This window comes from Mobula birostris, chromosome 3 (assembly GCF_030028105.1).
Source record: "Mobula birostris isolate sMobBir1 chromosome 3, sMobBir1.hap1, whole genome shotgun sequence".
Lineage (NCBI taxonomy): Eukaryota > Metazoa > Chordata > Chondrichthyes > Myliobatiformes > Myliobatidae > Mobula > Mobula birostris.
In genome coordinates this window covers 67740395-67759181 of record NC_092372.1, presented here as the reverse complement: position 1 = coordinate 67759181, position 18787 = coordinate 67740395, and the positions used below count along the sequence as shown (strand labels likewise).

Sequence of the window (18787 nt, the reverse complement as noted above, 5' to 3'; positions counted from 1 at the left end):
GTGATAGGCAGAAAAGGTGAAGAAAGAATAGGGGAAAGCACAGTGGGTAGTAGAAGGAGGCGGAACCATGAGGGAGGTGATAGGCAGCTGGAGGAGGGGGCAGAGTGAAACTGGGATGGGGGAAGGGAGGGGAAAGGAATTATTGGAAGTTGGAGAATTCAATGTCCATTCCCAGGGGCTGGAGACTAACCAGACGGTATATGAGGTGTTGCTCCTTCAACCTGAGTTTAGCCTCATCATGGCAGTTGAGGAGGCCATGTATGGACATATCCAAATGGGAATGTGAAGCAGAGTTGAAGTGGGTGGTAACCGAGACAGTCAGGCTTGTGGATCTTGGGGAGGAGGTAAAACCAAGCAGTGCAGGGTGTGGGAATTATGAGTTTTGTGGCTGAGGATGGAGGGTCTCCAGAGTTGATAAGCCTGATTGTCCCGGTAGACCTATAGTTTCTTCCTGCTCCTGCCCCACCAAACTTGTATCTGCCTACCTGGACTCCATTTTGTCACCCATAGTTCAGTCCCTCCCCACCTACATCTGGGATACATTCCATGCCCGTCACCTCTTCAATAACTTCCACTTCCCTGGCCCCGACCGCTTCATTTTCATTATGGATGTCCAATCCTTATACACTTCCATTCCCCAGCAAGAAGGCCTAAAAGCCCTCCACTACTTTCTGGACAATAGATCTCACCAGTTCCCCACCACCACCACCCTCCTCTGGTTGGCAGAACTGGTACTCACACTTAATATCTTCTCTTTTGGCTCTTCCCTCTTTCTTCAGACCAAGGGCACTCACATGGGCCCCAGCTATGCCTGCCTCTTCGTTAATTATGCTCCAAACCTATACTGGTACTGCTCCCCAACTTTTCCTTCAGTACATTGACGACTACATTGGTGCTGCTTCCTACACCCATGCTGAGCTCGTCAATTTCATTGACTTTACTTCAAACTTCCAACCAGCCCTCAAATTCACTTGGTCTATCTTGGACACTTCTCTCCTCTTTCTCGATCTCTCGGTCTCCACCTCTGGAGACAGACTGTCCACTGACATCTTCTACAAGCCCACTGACTCTTATAACTACCTCGACTATACCTCTTCCCACCCTGCCACATGTAAAAATTCCATTCCCTATTCCCAGTCCCTCCGTCTCCGCCGCATCTGCTCCCAGGATGAGGCTTTCCATTCCAGGACATCTCAAATATCCTCTTTCTTTAAAAACCGTGGTTTCCCTTCTGCCGTCATCAATGATGCCCTCACCTGCATCTCCTCCATTTCCTGTGCTTTGGCCCTCACCCCATCCTTCCGTCACCACAATGGGGACAGAGTTCCCCTTGTCCTCACCTATCACCCCACCAGCCTCCGGATCCAGCACATTATCCTCCACAACTTCTGCCACCTTCAACAGGACCCCACCACTAAGCACATCTTTCCCTCTCCACCCCTCTCCACTTTCCGCAGGGATCGTTCCCTCTACGACTCCCTGGTCCACACGTCCCTCCCCACGGATCTCCCACCCGGCACTTATCCCTGTAAGCGTAAGTGCTACACCTGTCCCTACACCTCCTCTCTTGCCACAATTCAGGGCCCCAAACAGTCCTTCCAAGTGAGGCAACTCTTCACTTGTGAGTCTGTTGGGGTCACCTATTGCATCCGGTGCTCTCAGTGCAGCCGCCTCTACATCGGTAAGACCCGACGCAGATTGGGGGACCGCTTCGTCGAGCACCTCCACTCCGTCTACCACAACAGACAGGATCTCCCGGTTGCCACCCACTTCAACTCTGCTTCCCATTCCCATTCGGATATGTCCATACATGGCCTCCTCTACTGCCATGATGAAGCTAAACTCAGGTTGGAGGAGCAACACCTCATATACTGTCTGGGTAGTCTCCAGCCCCTGGGCATGAACACTGAATTCTCCAACTTCTGGTAATTCCCTCCCCCTCCCTTCCCCCATCCCAGTTTCACTCTGCCCCCTCCGCCAGCTGCCTATCATCTCCCTCATGGTTCTGCCTCCTTCTACTACCCATTGTGCTTTCCCCTATTCCTCCTTCACCTTTCCTGCCTATCACCTCCCTGCTTCCCCTCCCCCACCCCTTTATCTTTCCCCTTACTGGTTTTTCACCTGGAACCTCCCAGCCTTCTCCTTCCCACCCACCCCCCACCTTCTTTATAGGGCCTCTGCCCCTTCCCTCTTCAGTCCTGACAAAGGGTTCTGGCCCGAAACGTCGACTGATCGTTTCCACGGATGCTGCCCGACCTGCTGAGTTCCTCCAGCATGTTGTGAGTGTTGCTTGGACCCCAGCATCTGCAGAGTATTTTGTGTCTACAATATTAATGTAAACCTGATATTACATTTTTGTTTTACTGTGCTTTTCACTTTTTCAGCCCAATCATAGGTATGAATAGCTGTGAAAAGAATATAAGGAGGCTACATAGGAATATGGATAAGTTAAGTGATTGACTAAGTTTTGGCACTTAATTCTAGTGCAGGAAAAGATGGACTTGGCTATTTTGGTAAGAAAAATAAAACAAGCAGAGATGCAAATGTATAAGGGTATTCCAGTACATGATTAACAAAAGGCTGGAATGCAGGTTGAACAAGTAATTAGGCAAAATGACAGAATGTTACCGTTTATTATCAGAGGAATTAAATACAAAAGTAGGAAACCTACTGTATGTTTCAGGGCAATTGTGAGATTTCGTCGAGAGTGTAGTGTAAATTTTGGTTTCCTATTCTGATAAGGGATATAAATGTATTGGAAACAGATTTTTGGATTGATATATGGAATGGACAAATCTTGCAGGCCTTGGCTTTCTGACCTTTTTTAATATTATCTGGACTTTAGAAGAGTGAGAGATAATTTAGTGGAAAGATCTGAGAGGTCTTGATGAGGTGGATCTGCAGAGAATCATTTCTCTTGTGGTAGAATCTGGAACAAGTCACTGTTTAGAAAATAAGGGAGACAAAATATTATATCTCAGAGCACTGTGAGTCTTTGGAACTCATTCCTCAAAGGTTGGTGGAAGCAGAGTCTTCGTAAGTTTTAGGAGTAGAATTAGATAGGTTCTTAATAAATAAAGGCATGATATGGTACTAGGGTTAGTTAAGAATGCAGAGTTGAGGATTTATTCAGGTCAATCTTGATCTTGCTGAATGGCAGAGTACGCTCAAGGGCTGAGTGACCTACACCTATTCCCAGTTCATACATTGATGTGTTTGCATATTGAAGAAATAGTGAAGTATCAACGCCAAGTTTCACATTATGTCAGGGTTTGTTAAAAATGATATTAACATAATTGAGACTTCTTATCATTTTCATAACTGAATAACAAGCTGTCTGAAGCTGTTAGAATTACTCAATATGTTAAGAATCATTATTGAATGAATTTTGAAGTGCCACAAGTCAAGAAAAGGAGCAGTCACTGTTCAAAGAAGATACTGTACAAGTTTCATAGAGTTGTACTACAAAGAAACAATTTCATTCCCTGTGCCTCCCCTTGCTTTTGTGTGGAAAGTTTATCACTGAAGTTAGCCTTCCTTCGAAACCATTCCCAGATCTTCATAATGATATGGATGCTAGGATAACCTAAGTGGGGCTGCTGAAATTACTGGTCAACACTGAAATCCCTCAAGCCAAAATTATTTTATTTCTGATTATGTATGTTTGTAAACTTTACCTGTCAGATAGCCATAGATTAGATTCAAGGCCTCCAAGGACAATGATTGCTAATATAATTATCTTCAAACTACAGTATATCCTATGGTGAAATAGAAGAAATACGAAACCATATTTGTTCATTAGCTATGACAATGCTGGCGAGTGCATTTTGACAACTATAAAATTAAGACAGGTTTGGATGTAGTCAAGGTGCTGAATAATTGAATAGCCGTAGTTAAGGCATACATGTATAAAATTATCACTCATTTGAGTTACCAAACACTGTGAACCTAAACAAATGTTAATGTACTGAAGAGGTAGTGCTTTTGAAAAGGGATGGAAACACAAACGGTACCTTTATATGAAGCAGAATATGAATTGTTAATGAGATATCACAGACAAAAGCAAATTTTGAAAGTCGAATTGATCGCACTCATAATCTAGGTTTTAGGATTAGGGTAATACATTCAGGATGTGTGAGTGAAGAGTGAAGAACATGCCTGTTTAAAACATTAATATCTGACAAATCTGTTGTAAGCAGCTTTAGAAAGACTGGCACAGTACTTGGCCAGATTAATGGACCAACATTAAGGAGTACTGCCATCTAACAGAACACAAAACTTTTTTAAAAATTTTAGCATAAAATAATAAAATATAGAACTCAGGTTGTTTTTGCATGAGGGCAGAATCTTTCATTATATCAATTTATTACTGGAATTAATCGTGAAGTTATGCCTGGTTTCATTTTACCAGCTTGGTAGCCTTGACTTCAGAAGTTTTCTTTTTGCTTTCTAAAATTTGTTGCTTTTCTACTTCAGGCACACAATTTAATGAGGAAGGAAAACCTGTGTGTTCCTTGCTGATACAGCACCCGCTAATTAAAGGAAACACACTAAACACTACTTACTTCAGCAGTGAGATCCACAGAGAATAGTAAAAGGCCTGGATGTTGGCATGTGATAATTCCATTTGAACGTTAAAGTTAGGTGTGTCAGGGTAAAGAAAGCAACTTTTCAAGAGAGCATAATACATGACATTAAAAGTCCCTTCACTGTTGAATAAAGTTTTGCATCAATATGCTAAGTTATGCCTTTATGTTCAGGATATAAATTCCAAGTAAAACCCCACTGGCAAAACTGTTCCTTATTTGAGACTCGGGAGAAAGTCTTAATGTGATTTATTCTACATTTCCATATTTTTTCCTGCATTTGATTTATTGTTGGAGTTTGCATTTGCATTGTGATTTGCACATCACAAGGGTGTTTCAGTTGCTTCATTGACATAGTTACTTCTCATACGTAGAATTGTAACTAATTTTGCCAATCATTTTTATCAGGGTAAGTTTAAAAGCTATAAGACCATAAGACATAAGGGCAGGATTAGGCCATTTGGCCTTTCGAATCTTTTGCCATTCCATCATGGCTAATTTATTACCACTCTCAATCCCATTCTCCTGCCTTCTCCCCATAACCTTTGATGCCCTGACAAATCAAGAACCTATCATCCTCTGCTTTAATTATACCCAATGACTTGGCTATCATAGTCTCTGTGGCAATGAATTGCACAGATTCACAACCCTCTGGCTAGAGAAATTCCTCTTCATCTGTGTTCTAAATGGATACCCCTCTATTCTGAGTCCGTGGCTGCTGGCCCTAGACTCTCCTACTAGCAAACATCTACTGTATCTAGGCCTTGAATAATTGATAGTTTCAATGAGATCGTCCCCTCAGACTCCTAAACTCCGGCAAGTACAGGCCCAGAGCCATCAAATGCTCCTCATACGTTAACCCTTCCATTCCTGGATTCCTACTCATCAACCTCCTCTGGATTCCCTCAAATGGCAGCACATCTTCTCTTATATAAGGGACCCAAAACTGCACACAATACTCCAAGTGTGGTCTGACCAATGCCTTATAAAGCTTCAAATCTTGCATCTACATTCTAGTCTTCTCAAAATGAATGCTAACATTGCATTTGCCTCTTCACCACTGATTCACCTGCAAGTTAACCTTTGGGGACTCCTGCCCAAGCCCTTTGCACCCCCGATTTTTGAATTTTCTGCCCATTTGGAAAATAGTCTCCACCTTTGTTCCATCTACCAAAGTCCATGACCATATCCTTCCCAACATTGTATTCCATCTGCTACTTCTTTGCTCATTCTCACAATTTCTCTCTGTTCTTCTGCAAACACTTTGCTTCCTCAACATCACCTGCCCCTCCATCTGTCTTCGTATTGTCCTCAAACTTGGCCATACATTCCATCGTCCAAATCGTTGACATTCAATGTGAAAAGAAGCAGTCGCAATACCGCCCCCTGTGGAACACCACTAGTTACCGGCAGCCACTGAGAATAGGCCCACTTTATTCTGACTTTTTGCCTCCTACCAGTCAACCAATCCATGCAACTATCTTTCCTATAATACCATGGACTCTTATCGAGTAAAGAGGTCTCATGCGTGACATCTTGTCAAAAGCCTTCTGAAAATCCAAGTAGACAGCATCCACTGACTCTCCTTTATCTATCCTGCCTATTATTTCCTCTAAGAGTTCCAAAGTATTTGTCAGGCAGGTAAGGAAACCATGCTGATGATGGCCTACTTTATCATGTGCCCCAAGTACCCCAAAACCTCATCCTTCCAACATCTTCCCAACCACTGAAGTCAGGCTAAGTGGCCTATAATTTCCTTTGTTCTGCCTTCCTCCCTTCTTAAAGAGTGGAGTGAAATTTGTTGGTTACAGTACCAAGAATATTCCTTGAAAATATTCTGCATGGGTATTTTAGTTCTACTGAAACAGCAATCTTTATTAGTTGTAAGACAACATTTTTTATACTTTAGTCAACAATCATTGAACTGTACATCATTGAAGGGTCAGCCAATGTTGTATGCTGAACAGCAAGAATTAGATATAAACCCAGAACCTTTTAGGTCAGAAGCACGAATACCTTTACTAACCTAATCTGCTTTTGGTATTGCTTAAGGCTTAAGAGACTTTCTATTCTAATTAATGAATAACACATGCTAGAAAATCATTTGTGCTTAAGGTTGCCTACCCCTGCATATATGTGGCAAACTGCAATGGCCTTGTGTTTGGGGAGGAACGAAGCAGTAAAGGCTACCCTGTAAAAGACTCACTCCACTCTCTTTCTTTGCATTACTGTGTAATCCCTGGGTTATCTTAATTCTGAAGTCTGATTGAAGTAAATTATTTCCAACGTGTGTTGCTGCATGCATGCAAGGGTTCCAACATGCAATAAAAATGCATTACATGACACACCTGTAGTCAATGCCTTACACTAAACTGTATTTCAAGAAAGCAATGATTGCCATCAAGATTGGTATCAAACATGATTTGGCTCATCATCAAATTTGGTTTCATAGTGGATGTGTTTAATAATCCTACAGTATTCAATAGGTTTATCAATTATCAATACAGATAGGTTTCATTTCCAGGGACTAAATCATGCATTTTCAAATCATTAATTCTTTTGAATACCGAGGAATGCATTGGTTCCTAAGCATTTCTTCAGTGTGTGTCGCTTAAAAAATATTTGAGGTAGAATTTTTATGTAGCCGGGATGGAAAATTGAATTATATGCATTGCAGAAAGTGGCATGATGCATTTTAAAGCATAAAATAGAGCATAAGTGGTAAAAAGCAGTTAAAAGAAGGATTGAACTGCAGGCAAATAATGTGGCTGTGATACCAGGTGTGTACCCTGGATTTGCACTCACTGGAGTGGAGCATTCTGCAAATGAGCATCAGGGAGAAGGAAGTGGTCATGTTAGGAAAGATAAAAAAGAAAGATAAAAATCTTAAAAAAAGATGGCTGTTCTCAAAATAGAAAAGTTAATTGGGCTGGATGGGATGCAGTCTTGATAATGAAAGAACATCAAATAATTTTTGGTCATGACTGTCATGCTGATTGACAGCAGGGGGATTAGGTGAACCCAGAAATTTGCTGTACGTCTGTATCCAAACAGCCAGACAGAACTGCTTCTGATAAGGAGCCACTCGTTCTTCAGGGGCAAACCTGTTTGTGGGGTGTAGGTGCCGGATGACATTCGGGGGACAGTCTGGTCAGAGGGAGGGAAAAGTGCTGTTTGAGATAGGGAACATGATCAGGAGCAAAAGGCGTGAATGAGGTACTTAACACGTTGGCACTCAGTTTATGACCTCACACATTCTCTCCTGTCATACTGATGATACATTCTATAGAAAACACTGCTGGCAATCCTCAAACCTCACAAAAATATAGATGTTGGGAAATCCTCTGCAAGTGACGCAGCAAGCTGACTTGGAAATATATTCTCTTCCTTCACTGGCTTTATGCCCTAGGTCACCTTTCTCCTTTTTTGGAGGACCCTTCGTCATAATGACTGCAACAATTTAAGGAGCAGGCTCGATAAGTAAAAGATGTATACTCGCCAGCACCCAGTGAAAATGAACCAGGTAAGCCCTTTCATGTAAAACTAGAGACCGAAAGAAACCTGCCTATAGCACCCGACACAGGCAGCATTTTCTGAGTTATTAACATCTCATCAAGATGATTCTTGGTGCTGGCTCCTGAGATGGGTATGAGGAAGACATATTGCTGAGAAATGAGAGAGCAAAACTGATTATAATGCATCTTCAGAAATATCAATCTTTCAGTGCCTGATGTTACTTGTTCCCCCTCACCCATTTGCTCCATTTGCAGTTTATTTTTAATGGTGCCTTATTAAGTATTAATGCACCGGTTTACACCCTGTGCCTGATTTTGTTTGACGTCATTGTCAACATGGACTGACGTAATTGCATTCTTCATGATGCTCTGTGTATTTCATTTTATTGCCATTATTTCTTTGAGTAGGTCACTGGGGATACTGAACGTCTGATAGGTGTTGTGCTGTAGACGTCCCTGTGCCAGCGAGGCAAGAGCAAGCAGGGGACAGGTCCCTCCCACTGCAAGCACTTATCAATATTTTTAAATCTTGGAATTTCCCCTCCCAAGACTCATCCTATATTTGTTTTTTACTTCAGTCATGTATATAAAATTTTGTGGTGTCAAGGCGGGAGTCCAAGAGCTGTGAAATTTGTGAGAGAAGTTCAGAAAGCTGCCTGACGTTACCCACTGAGATTCAAAATTTGATGCATTTGGACATTCACCAGTACATAACTGATATCTTCAAAAAAACGTGTAGAAAATCATACTGCCAACTCAATTATGTGATATTGGAGTCTACTTATTTGCTGAGTAGCAGCTAGCATGATGCTATTACAGTTTGAGTGTTCTGGAATTTGGAGTTCAGTTCTGGCATCATCTCTAAGGAGTTTCTGCATTCTTCCTGTGAACCATGTGAGTTTCTTCCTGGTACTCCGGTTTCCTCCCACAGTCCAAAGATCTACCACTTTGTAGGTTAATTGGCCATTGTATATTGTCCTGTGATTAGGCTAGAGCTGGGCAGTGCAGCTTGTTGAGCCTGGTCCGTGCTGTATTGCTGTATCCTCTGCCAGTGGGAACAGTGTCCAACCTACAAACAGAGTGCACCTCACCACCAATCTATGTTTGTACAGTGCCTTCAACATGTGTTGATGCTCCATAGGAATGTAATGATATACATAAATAACATATAAGGGCACTTTGGAGCACTTGAAGAAAGGTTGGACTTATTAATGACTTACAAAGAGGGAACGAAGGAAGGGGGAAGGCTGAAGGCAGCAAAAGGCTTGCAGACTCGGAGGGTTGTAATGTGGCCAAAGGCTGATAGTGGTGAGGTTGAAAATTTCACAGGCAGAGAGTGATATAGGTCTCGGAGTACAAGGTACTAGATGAACTGGATTTGGTACAAGGTAGGACATTGTCGACTTTTTTTTTGAGATTTGTTTCACAGCATGTGTGGTTTCCCAGCTGCATACCACTGAGATCAATATTCTAAAGTAAGGCACTTTGGACCATGGGAATGCACCACTCTTACAAGTCCATGTTGTCTTCTTTATAGTTCTGGCAAAAGGACTAAAATGTACATTCTTTATCATTTCACAGATGCAGTCTGACCTGCACAGCATTTTCTGCTTTTTGTTTTATTTCTCCAGTACCCACGGTTTTTAAAAAACTTCATTTTATTCTTTCCATCCATGTCAACAATCCTTTTCTAATGGCTGGCTTAAAATGGAGGGGCCTCAGAATAAGTATATCAAGTCATTTAGATCCACCCAGGCTCAATGCTGAGTCCAGTAACAGAACTGGAAGTAAGAGGCCTCAACATTTGATCACAGCACCTTCCTGACTTCTGCGCTACATCTATAGTCAGCAATTTTTTTTTCCTCTTCTGAACCACAGCAAAAAGGTTGGAATGGTTCTGCCCATAGACACAAATCAGATGGCACTAAGGAACCCCCAACTTTTAAGAGCCTTACTGAGTGTGCAATCAGATAATAAAAAAGAGTAAGCTAGTGTCCTTGTGTCATGTTTTTGCAAAATGGGCAGTGGTATGAATTGACGGAGATTGAAGGTTTTGTGATGAACAAGAGGAAACTATGCTGTTTCATAGCTTGATTAACCAGATTATTTCCGATATAAGCAATAACAGTAACGTAGGTGCTCATCTCCTGAAGCCATCTTGTGGATTCATAGTCTTTGAAATATGTTTGAATACTCTACTTTTTTAACATTCATGTATAATAATAATGGAGGATTGGCCAATAAAATAGAACAAGCATAAATCACAGGTAATTGTTGTCAGATTTTGTTATTCATGTATATCTTGAGGAAGACTTTATTGGGTTTTAACTGAAGATTGATCCTTTGGGAAAATGGATGTTTGCATATTGATGATGTAACAGTTGGCAGACATATCAACCGATGTAGAAATTTGTTAGGTTGCTAGAGAAGTTTATATTGAAAGCAAATATAGAAACCAAAATTGATTTTTAAAGGTAAATAGTGGTGTTGATAAAGATCTTATTGCAGTGGACAAAAAATCTTTGTTTTATGCTAACAAGAATGTATTTTTAGATTGTACCTGTTAAGATAGGAAGAAGTTCAAAGGCGCTTCAATGAGTGGTTACAAACAAAACTTGACATTGATTCACATGAAGAGTTTTTGGCTCAAATGGAAGTGAATTCCAAGATAATACTGGAAATATTTTTATAGGTCAGACAGCATGTATCAAGTGAGGAAAATCCAATTACGTATCGGGTAAATTACTTTTTTGTCATTGGATTAGTTAGTATTTATCCAATGATAAATCATTCATCTGAAAGGATATCTGTTTCTGCTGCAAGGATGCTGCCTGACCTGTTGAGTATCACCAATATTTTCTGTTTTAATTTAAGATTTCCAGCATTTATATAATACTTCATATTTGTGATTCAGATGTCGGGGCAGATCATGAAAAGGATAGTCAAAAAGAAAGACTTTTTGAAGACTCATAAAAGAGTCATAAAAAATCTTGGGGTCCTAGTCTGTACTTCACTAAAAGTGGCAATGTAGGTTAATAGGCTTGCAAAGAAAGTTTATGGCATGCACTTTGGAACATGGAATACTAAAGTTGGGACTTTATGTTGCAACTCTACAAAATACTGCTTAGGGTGCACTTGGATATTTTGTGCAGTTCTGGTCACTGCTGTTGGAAGGATACATTTGCATCGGAGAGAGTAGGTTCACAAGGATTTTACCTGGATTGGAGGACTTCAGTTACAGAGTAAGATTGGATAGGTCTGCCTTCTTTATCCTGGAAAGAATGAGGCAGGGAGGTGACCTGAAAGAAGTATCCAAGATTATGAGAAATATGACTAGGGTAGCTAGTTAAAATCTTTTTACCCTCGCATCAATATCAAAAACAAGAGGGTATTCATTTAAGGTGAGATGAAGGAGGTTTAAAGGGGGTCTGAGGGGTAATTTTTTTCATAGAGAATATTTGATATCTGGATCATGCTGCCAGAGGAGTTGGTAAAATCAAATTATTAGATGTTTGATATGCATCTAGACAGATATTTAAATAGACAAGCCGTAGACATTTAAGTAGTATAGACTGGCAAAAGGGCCAGAATGGATGTGTGTGTGTGTGTGTGTGTGTGTGTGTGTGTGTGTGTGTGTTTGTATGTGGGGGGGGGCAAAGGGCATATTTCTGTGCTGAAATAGCTGTAGTAATTAATGACTCTATATGGAGGGGATTAGGAAGGGTATTCTACAATTGAAGGTCTTGTCTGCTGAGGACACTGTGTTAAAAAATAGGATGATGGGATGCTTAAGCTTGGCCAGCAATTAGTAGAGGATACAATATTAGGGGGATAGGTGAGGCCAAGAAGAAGTTCAAGAAAAACTTCTTAATCCAGGTGTAAATCAGGAGGACTGGCTGAATTTTGCTTACATTAAATTTGGGGGAGGGGGGCAGGGGCGGGATGTACTGAAGGAGGTGAACCAGGAGAAAAGTATCAGCGGGATGGAGGAAGATTGAAAGTTTATTTAATTGTGTGAATTTCTAGTTTAAATCCAAATGCAAAATGGCACTAAAATATAATTTACCACAAATATCCCTTATTTCACCGACATTCTTCTGGTCATAAAATATAATCTGTAATGCAAAGCCCCAATTAGTCACGGTCTGCCCTCTACTGCGAACAGTCAGCACAGCAACATTGTGAAAGTGCCAACTTGTTGTTTGCCAAGCAGGTGGATTTCTGATTTGAAGCTCTTTAGTGTGTCCCTTTCTTAAGATGGGCAAGTTTACTTGAAGAGTTGAATTTAAGCATTTTAATCTCTCATTATTTGCTCAGGGAGGTTACACAGCACATGCATAATTACTAAATTGAAAAGTAGTCCTGCAATGTGATGTCTTTCGAAAAGAGCTGCTGAGAATAGAATTTTTTTTTCTAATGTTACTTTTCAGACTAAACCTTATAATCTAATTGGTCAATAGTGAACATTATGATAAAATAATTTAATTTTTGTAAATGAAAGGTTTCATTCTGGATAAAATTACATGAACTTGGGTAACATACATAATATGCTGGAGGAACTCAGCAGGCCAGGCAGCATTTATGGAAAAAGGCACAGTCGACGTTTTGGGCCGAAACCCTTCAGTCGGACTGGAGAAAAAAAGCTGAGGAGTAGATTTGAAAGGTGGGAGGGAGGAGAGAGAGAAACACCAGGCATATAGGTGAAACTTAAAGGGGAACGGATGAAGCGAAGAGCTAGGTGAAAGAGGCAGAAGGCCATGGAAGAAAGAAAAAATGGTGGTGGGGGGGAGGAAGAGGAGCACTGGGAGAGGTGATGGGTGGGCAAGGAGATGACATGACAGAGCGAAAAGGAGATGTGTAATGGTGAAGGTGGGGGGTGGGAGGTATTACTGGAAGTTTGAGAAATCGATGTTCATGCCACTAGGTTAGAGGCTAGCCAAACGGAATTTAAGGTGTTGTTCCTCCAACCTAAGTGTATCCTCATCATGACAGTGGAGGAGACCATTGATGGACATTTCGGAATGAATTTGGGTTATAACATTTGCATTGTGTTTACTGTCAGTATTGCAAAGTCTCAAGTTTGCAGTGATACCAGTGATGTCCAAGTCCATTTACACAGAGATGAGTTGCCACAGTCCACAATTTTTGTTTGCAATTTTAATGATTAATTTCTGAAGCAGTTTAATCTAAAAGTTCAACTTTGTGAAGTGCTGACAACGTAGTCAAGATATGAAAAACATCAGAAAATAAATGGAATATTTTTTCTTACTTCAGAAACTGTGCCAGCAAACAAACATAAAGTGATGCCTAAAGAGGCAACAGTGAAAGGGATGGCTTGTGGTAGCAAGAGGAAGTTGAGAACATCAAAGTGCTGCGCTATTTCATAGAAAATCATGGACTGTGGAAAATTATCCACTGAATTTCCTAGAAAACTATGATGCACTGTACATACAGAAGCATTATTTGTTTTCTCTGTGCAAATTTGTTGGCAAGTTGCTTAGTTTTAAGTGAATAATAAGGGTGACTAATCTTCAGCAATCTCAAGACGGTACTGGGAAATAAGTTTGCTGCTGGAGAAAGCAGAGTACGAAAAATGGCAGGAAGGGCTGGAAGAAGTACATGAGCTGGGTGTGAAGGAGGTGAACTTTGAGAAATTGACCTCATACAGGAGACATTTGCGTGAAAGCATCATTAAGTCTTTTTAAGAAGTCTATTTCTGTTGGGAGGCACCGAGATCTACAAACTCCTGTCACAGTTGGTACGGCATTTCATTTTAATTAATCGTAAAACAATGGAGCCATAAAGCACAAAATAGGACCTTCAGTCTATGCTGATCCTCAATTACCATCTATACCAATCCCAAGTGATGCAGAGGAGCCATCTTCTATACAGACCCTGTCTCAAACAATGAAGTACAAAGAACCATCACCCAGCACATAAGGCACAACGAAGATCTACTGTCCATGGCAAAGAAGAGGAAACTGAGATGGTATGGCCACACGACCAGATCAAGTGGACTCTCAAAGACCACTCTTTAGGGAACGGTGTCCCTACGACCATGGCAGATTGCGTGTTCCGTAATTGTAACTAATCCCAAGTACCAGCAACTGGGGTCTCTGGCTTCTCTGTCTTGGCCATTCACGTGTTCGTCTGGGTATTTCTTAAATATTGTGAGAGTACCTGGCTGTTGTTTTTCTGTGTCTCCAGCCATGCTCTGGGTGAAAAAAATTCTTCCTCAGACCCCCTCCAAACCACTTACCCTTTACTCTAAGCCTGTAATGTCCTCTAATCTTGGGGAAATGTTTCCTACCATGTATGTTTACTACCAATATTTGCACTATTGTTTTGTTTGCTTTTTGATTCTGTACAGCGAGAGCTCAGGGAAACCGGCATCAAATTCCCTGTATGTGTTCACATACTTGGCGATAATAAAGGATAAAGGATTCTGATGTTCCTGCTTCAGACTCTTGTGCTCCGAGGAAACCAAACACAGTTAACCTAGTCTCTAATCCTATGGATTTTGCCATTTTTGCAGAAGTTAAAACTTCTCATTTCAGCAATTTATAATCCTGGTGCTCAAGAGTGTCATTGCACTGTAGATTCTTCAGGCGTACTCATGACATTTATTATTATATTGTAATTTGTCCTCTACTGTGCCTATTGTCTTGGTTATTAATTATTGTACTGCCCTGAACTGCTTTGTGCACTTTATGTGGTCCTGTGCAGGTCTGTAGTCTAGTGCAGTTTTTATGTTGTTTTATGTAGTCTAGTGTAGCCTTGTGCTGTCTCACATAGTCTAGTGTAGTTTTGTGTTGTTTCATGTAGCACCATGGTCCTCGAGAAACATTGTTTCTTTTTTACTGTGTACTGTACCAGCAGCTTATGGTCAAAATGACAATGAACTTGACTTGACTTGATGACTGAATCACAGTGGCTTCCATGCTGTGAGTCACTGAGCAGATGGCAGGAGATGTGCAGCATTGCTAAAGCCCATATCTATCATGACTTTGGTATATCCAAAGTGCAGACGGTGGCAGGACCTGCTTGTGTGTTGGCGTTCAGAGTTGCAAGACCGCAGCATGTCCTTGTCAAGTCCTACCCATCTGTAACTTCGAAGTGAAGCTGCTGTCTCTAACTACCTTACCAAGTTTATACCAGAACCGTCAATCAATCAGAAAGAACAGACACAAAATGCTGGAGGAACTCAGCAGGCCAGGCAGCATCTATGGAGAAGAGTACAGTTGACGTTTTGAGCCAAGACCCTTCAGCAGGACTGGAAAAAAAAAAGAACTAGAGGCTGAAGAATGCTTCAATATGGAGATTATTGGGATTAATTAACATAGAGCATAGAAATCTACAACACATTACAGGCCCTTCAGTCCAAAATGTTGTGCCGACTATGTAACCTACTCTAGAAACTGCTAGAATTTCCCTACCTCATAGCCCTCTGTTTTGCTAAGCTCCATGTACCTATCTAAGAGTCTCTTAAAGACCCTATTGTATCTGCCTCAACCACCTTCGCTGGCAGTGCATTCCACGCACCCACCACTCTCTGTGTAGAAAAACTTGCCATTGACTTCCCCCTTGTACCTACTTCCAAGCACCTTAAAGCTATGTCCCCTCATGTTAGCAATGTTAGCCCTGGAAAAAAGACTCTGGCTTGTCCACTCGATCAATGACTCTCATCATCTTATACACCCGTAAGATTCACAGGGACTAGTGAATTCATCTCTTTCATTTCTGCTTATCTTTCTCGTTACATGCTAATGGGATATGTGCATCGGGATTTGTAACAATCTGACTTTATGTATTAAGTCCAAAGAAAGCAAATCTAAGGGAAGAACAGAGTGGTGCAGCAATTACCATTGTTGCTGCACTACCCCAGTGACTTGTGTTCGATCCTGGCCTCAGGTGTTAACTCTGTGGAGTGACATATTCCCCCTGTGTGTTCCTGTGCTTCAGTTTCCTCAAAGGCATGCTGGTTAAGTTAAATGGCTACTGTAAAATAGTCTCTAGTGTAGGTGACTGGCAGGAGAACGGTTGGGGAGCGGAAGATGTTGGCTGGGTGAGAATGTTACAGGGAAATATGTGGTTAGGGGGCCGGAATGACACTGATGAAAATGTTCTGAGTGCCTCGGTGTTATTGATGGATCAAATGGGCTCTCCTTCCCTGTTATAAGGAGATATGAGCAAATGTACATTTTAGAAAATGAAAGGGCAAGAGAGACTTGAGGCTATTAAAATAAAATCTCCATCCCTGACTCCAGGAATTACAGTCAATGAGTTACTTCTAGGGACTAGTTGTAGCATTAGGGAATTAATACACACCTTCCATAATTTTTTAAGAATTTTAATACTTTTGAAATTAAAATTCTCTGTTAATTGGGGGTATTTTTGTGAGCTCCAGCTGTGGGAATTGTAACACTGCAGTTCAGCTGCACAGATGGTTTCTGACCCATTTTCAAGTCATTTGCAACATATGGTTGATGTGTATTATTGTGTTCTGTCCCTTAAAATTAAATTTTGATTCTTAAAATTAATTATTTCTTTCTATGGGGGAGTTCTAGATGAAACCCTGCATTTTTACATTAAACTTCTTTGTAAATAAATCATTAAAATGGCAAGCAAAGATATTTTCAATAAATACATTTCTTAGTAGACTGGGTACAAAAAGTAGTAATTTTGGCATAAAATCAATTGCAAAAAATTCTTCAGATTATGTAAAGTGCTTCTGCGATGTGCCTCTTTGATATCCTTAAATATTTAAAGAAAACTTGTTTGATGGATTTCCTTTTGTAACATTGATTCAAATGCAAATTTGCAATAAACCTATGGTTATTTGAAATCAGATAAAAGGTAAAAGAATCATGTTATTTATTGAAAGGATGATGACCCAGTTTTACTGGAGTCTAATCTTTCACACTGGCCCAGATTTTTTTAGATAGATAATCTTGGTACATTTTCTTCTACTGCCGCATCATCATTTAGCAAGTTTTATGTGCAATTAAATGCTGGTCCCTTTGAAAAAGTACTTGAACCAGTCACATAAACATTACGTCTGAATGAAGAGATTAGAGGCTGGGTAACTCCTAAAAGCCTTTCCCCACCTACAATACCCAAGTCTGCAGTGGTGTGAAATGCTTTCCACTTCCCTGGGTAAGTGCTGCCCCAACAAACTCAAGAAGTTTGACCCCAGTAAGGATAAAACAGTCTGTTTAATTGGTATCCAGTGGTGAACTCTGAACATTTACAGTACTCCTTAATCCACCAGCACCCTGTGGTTGCTGCGTGACCCATCTGCAAGACTTACTTACTTACTGCCCGTTACACTGCTGGCGTTTAGGGCAGCATTGAAGGTCTTCCATCTCTGGCAGTGTTCAGGTCTTCCTTCATCATGTCATAGGGAAGTACAGCACAGAAACAGGCCTTTCGGCCCATCTAGTCCATGCCGAAACCAGTTAAACTGCCAGTAGCTTCCCCTCAATTTTCACTACTGTCCTGGGTGGAGACTCAAGAATACCATCGCACTCAGATGTAGAAGGATTCTTCATTGCTGTTTCTGTAAAAATTTTGTTTTACCAGTCAGGGTTGTCATGCCCTGAGCTGACCCCCCCCCCCCCCCGCCAAACTTGGAGGTCCGGTGGACCACTTATAATCCAGCCTCCACCCTTTGACCTGTTTGGCATGGGTGACCCCTTCAAGAGCTAAAGCACACGTCCTTGATTCCAGCCAGCATAGCTCTCTGGGTCATTAAGACACGCAAGCCTCCGAACCACAACAAGGTTGTGCTCCTCTTGGAGGCGTCTGCAAGACGAGTGACCCAAAGGTGGAGAGCAGTAGGCACATGGAATATAACTACTGCACAGTTCTTCAAAGTCATAGTCTTTCCTGACCTCCCTCTCCATCTCTGAGATTCCCTCGGCAACAGCAGCCCAGAAGTGCCTTTGCCTGACAGGGAACAGCAGTTCACTAAACTTACCTTTGCATAGGTAGTTAGGATGGGCAATGAATCTTTAACATCAAGGTGGAATTGGACTGTATGACAATAAGGAACCTGGTAAAACTGAAGTAAATGGACAGCAAAAGGAAGATCCTCCAGTGGGTGAACTCAAACCTTGTACAAAGGAAGGTGATTGTGATTGCTGAAGGTCATTCATCCTAAACCCATGACCTTCACCTTTGGGAAGGACAAGCCTTCAGGCATGTGGGAACATTGTCATCAGCAGTTCCCCCCCCCCCCCAAAGGCACATCCTGTCAGGTATTCTGACAGAATTTGGTAATTCTGCAGTTCTTTTACATGTTTCTTGTAACGTTGTCAAAAATAAAACTCCTGTGACTAGTGGTGTGCCACAGGGATCAGTGCTGGGTCCATTGTTATTTGTCATCTATATCAATGATCTGGATGATAATGTGGTAAATTGGATCAGCAAGTTTGCTGATGATACAAAGATTGGAGGTGTAGTAGACAGTGAGGAAGGTTTTCAGAGCCTGCAGAGGGACTTGGACCAGCTGGAAAAATGGGCTGAAAAATGGCAGATGGAGTTTAATACTGACAAGTGTGAGGTATTGCACGTTGGAAGGACAAACCAACGTAGAACATACAGGGTTAATGGTAAGGCACTGAGGAGTGCAGTGGAACAGAGGGATCTGGGAATACAGGTACAAAATTCCCTAAAAGTGTCATC

The 18787-nt window shown here is 41.3% G+C and overlaps 1 protein-coding gene across 10 annotated transcripts in view; it reads left to right on the top strand.

Moving 5' to 3' along the window:
- Positions 1–18787, top strand: part of LOC140195095 (LIM and calponin homology domains-containing protein 1-like) — a 384102-nt gene that overhangs the window by 159168 nt on the left and 206147 nt on the right. The window lies entirely within an intron of this gene.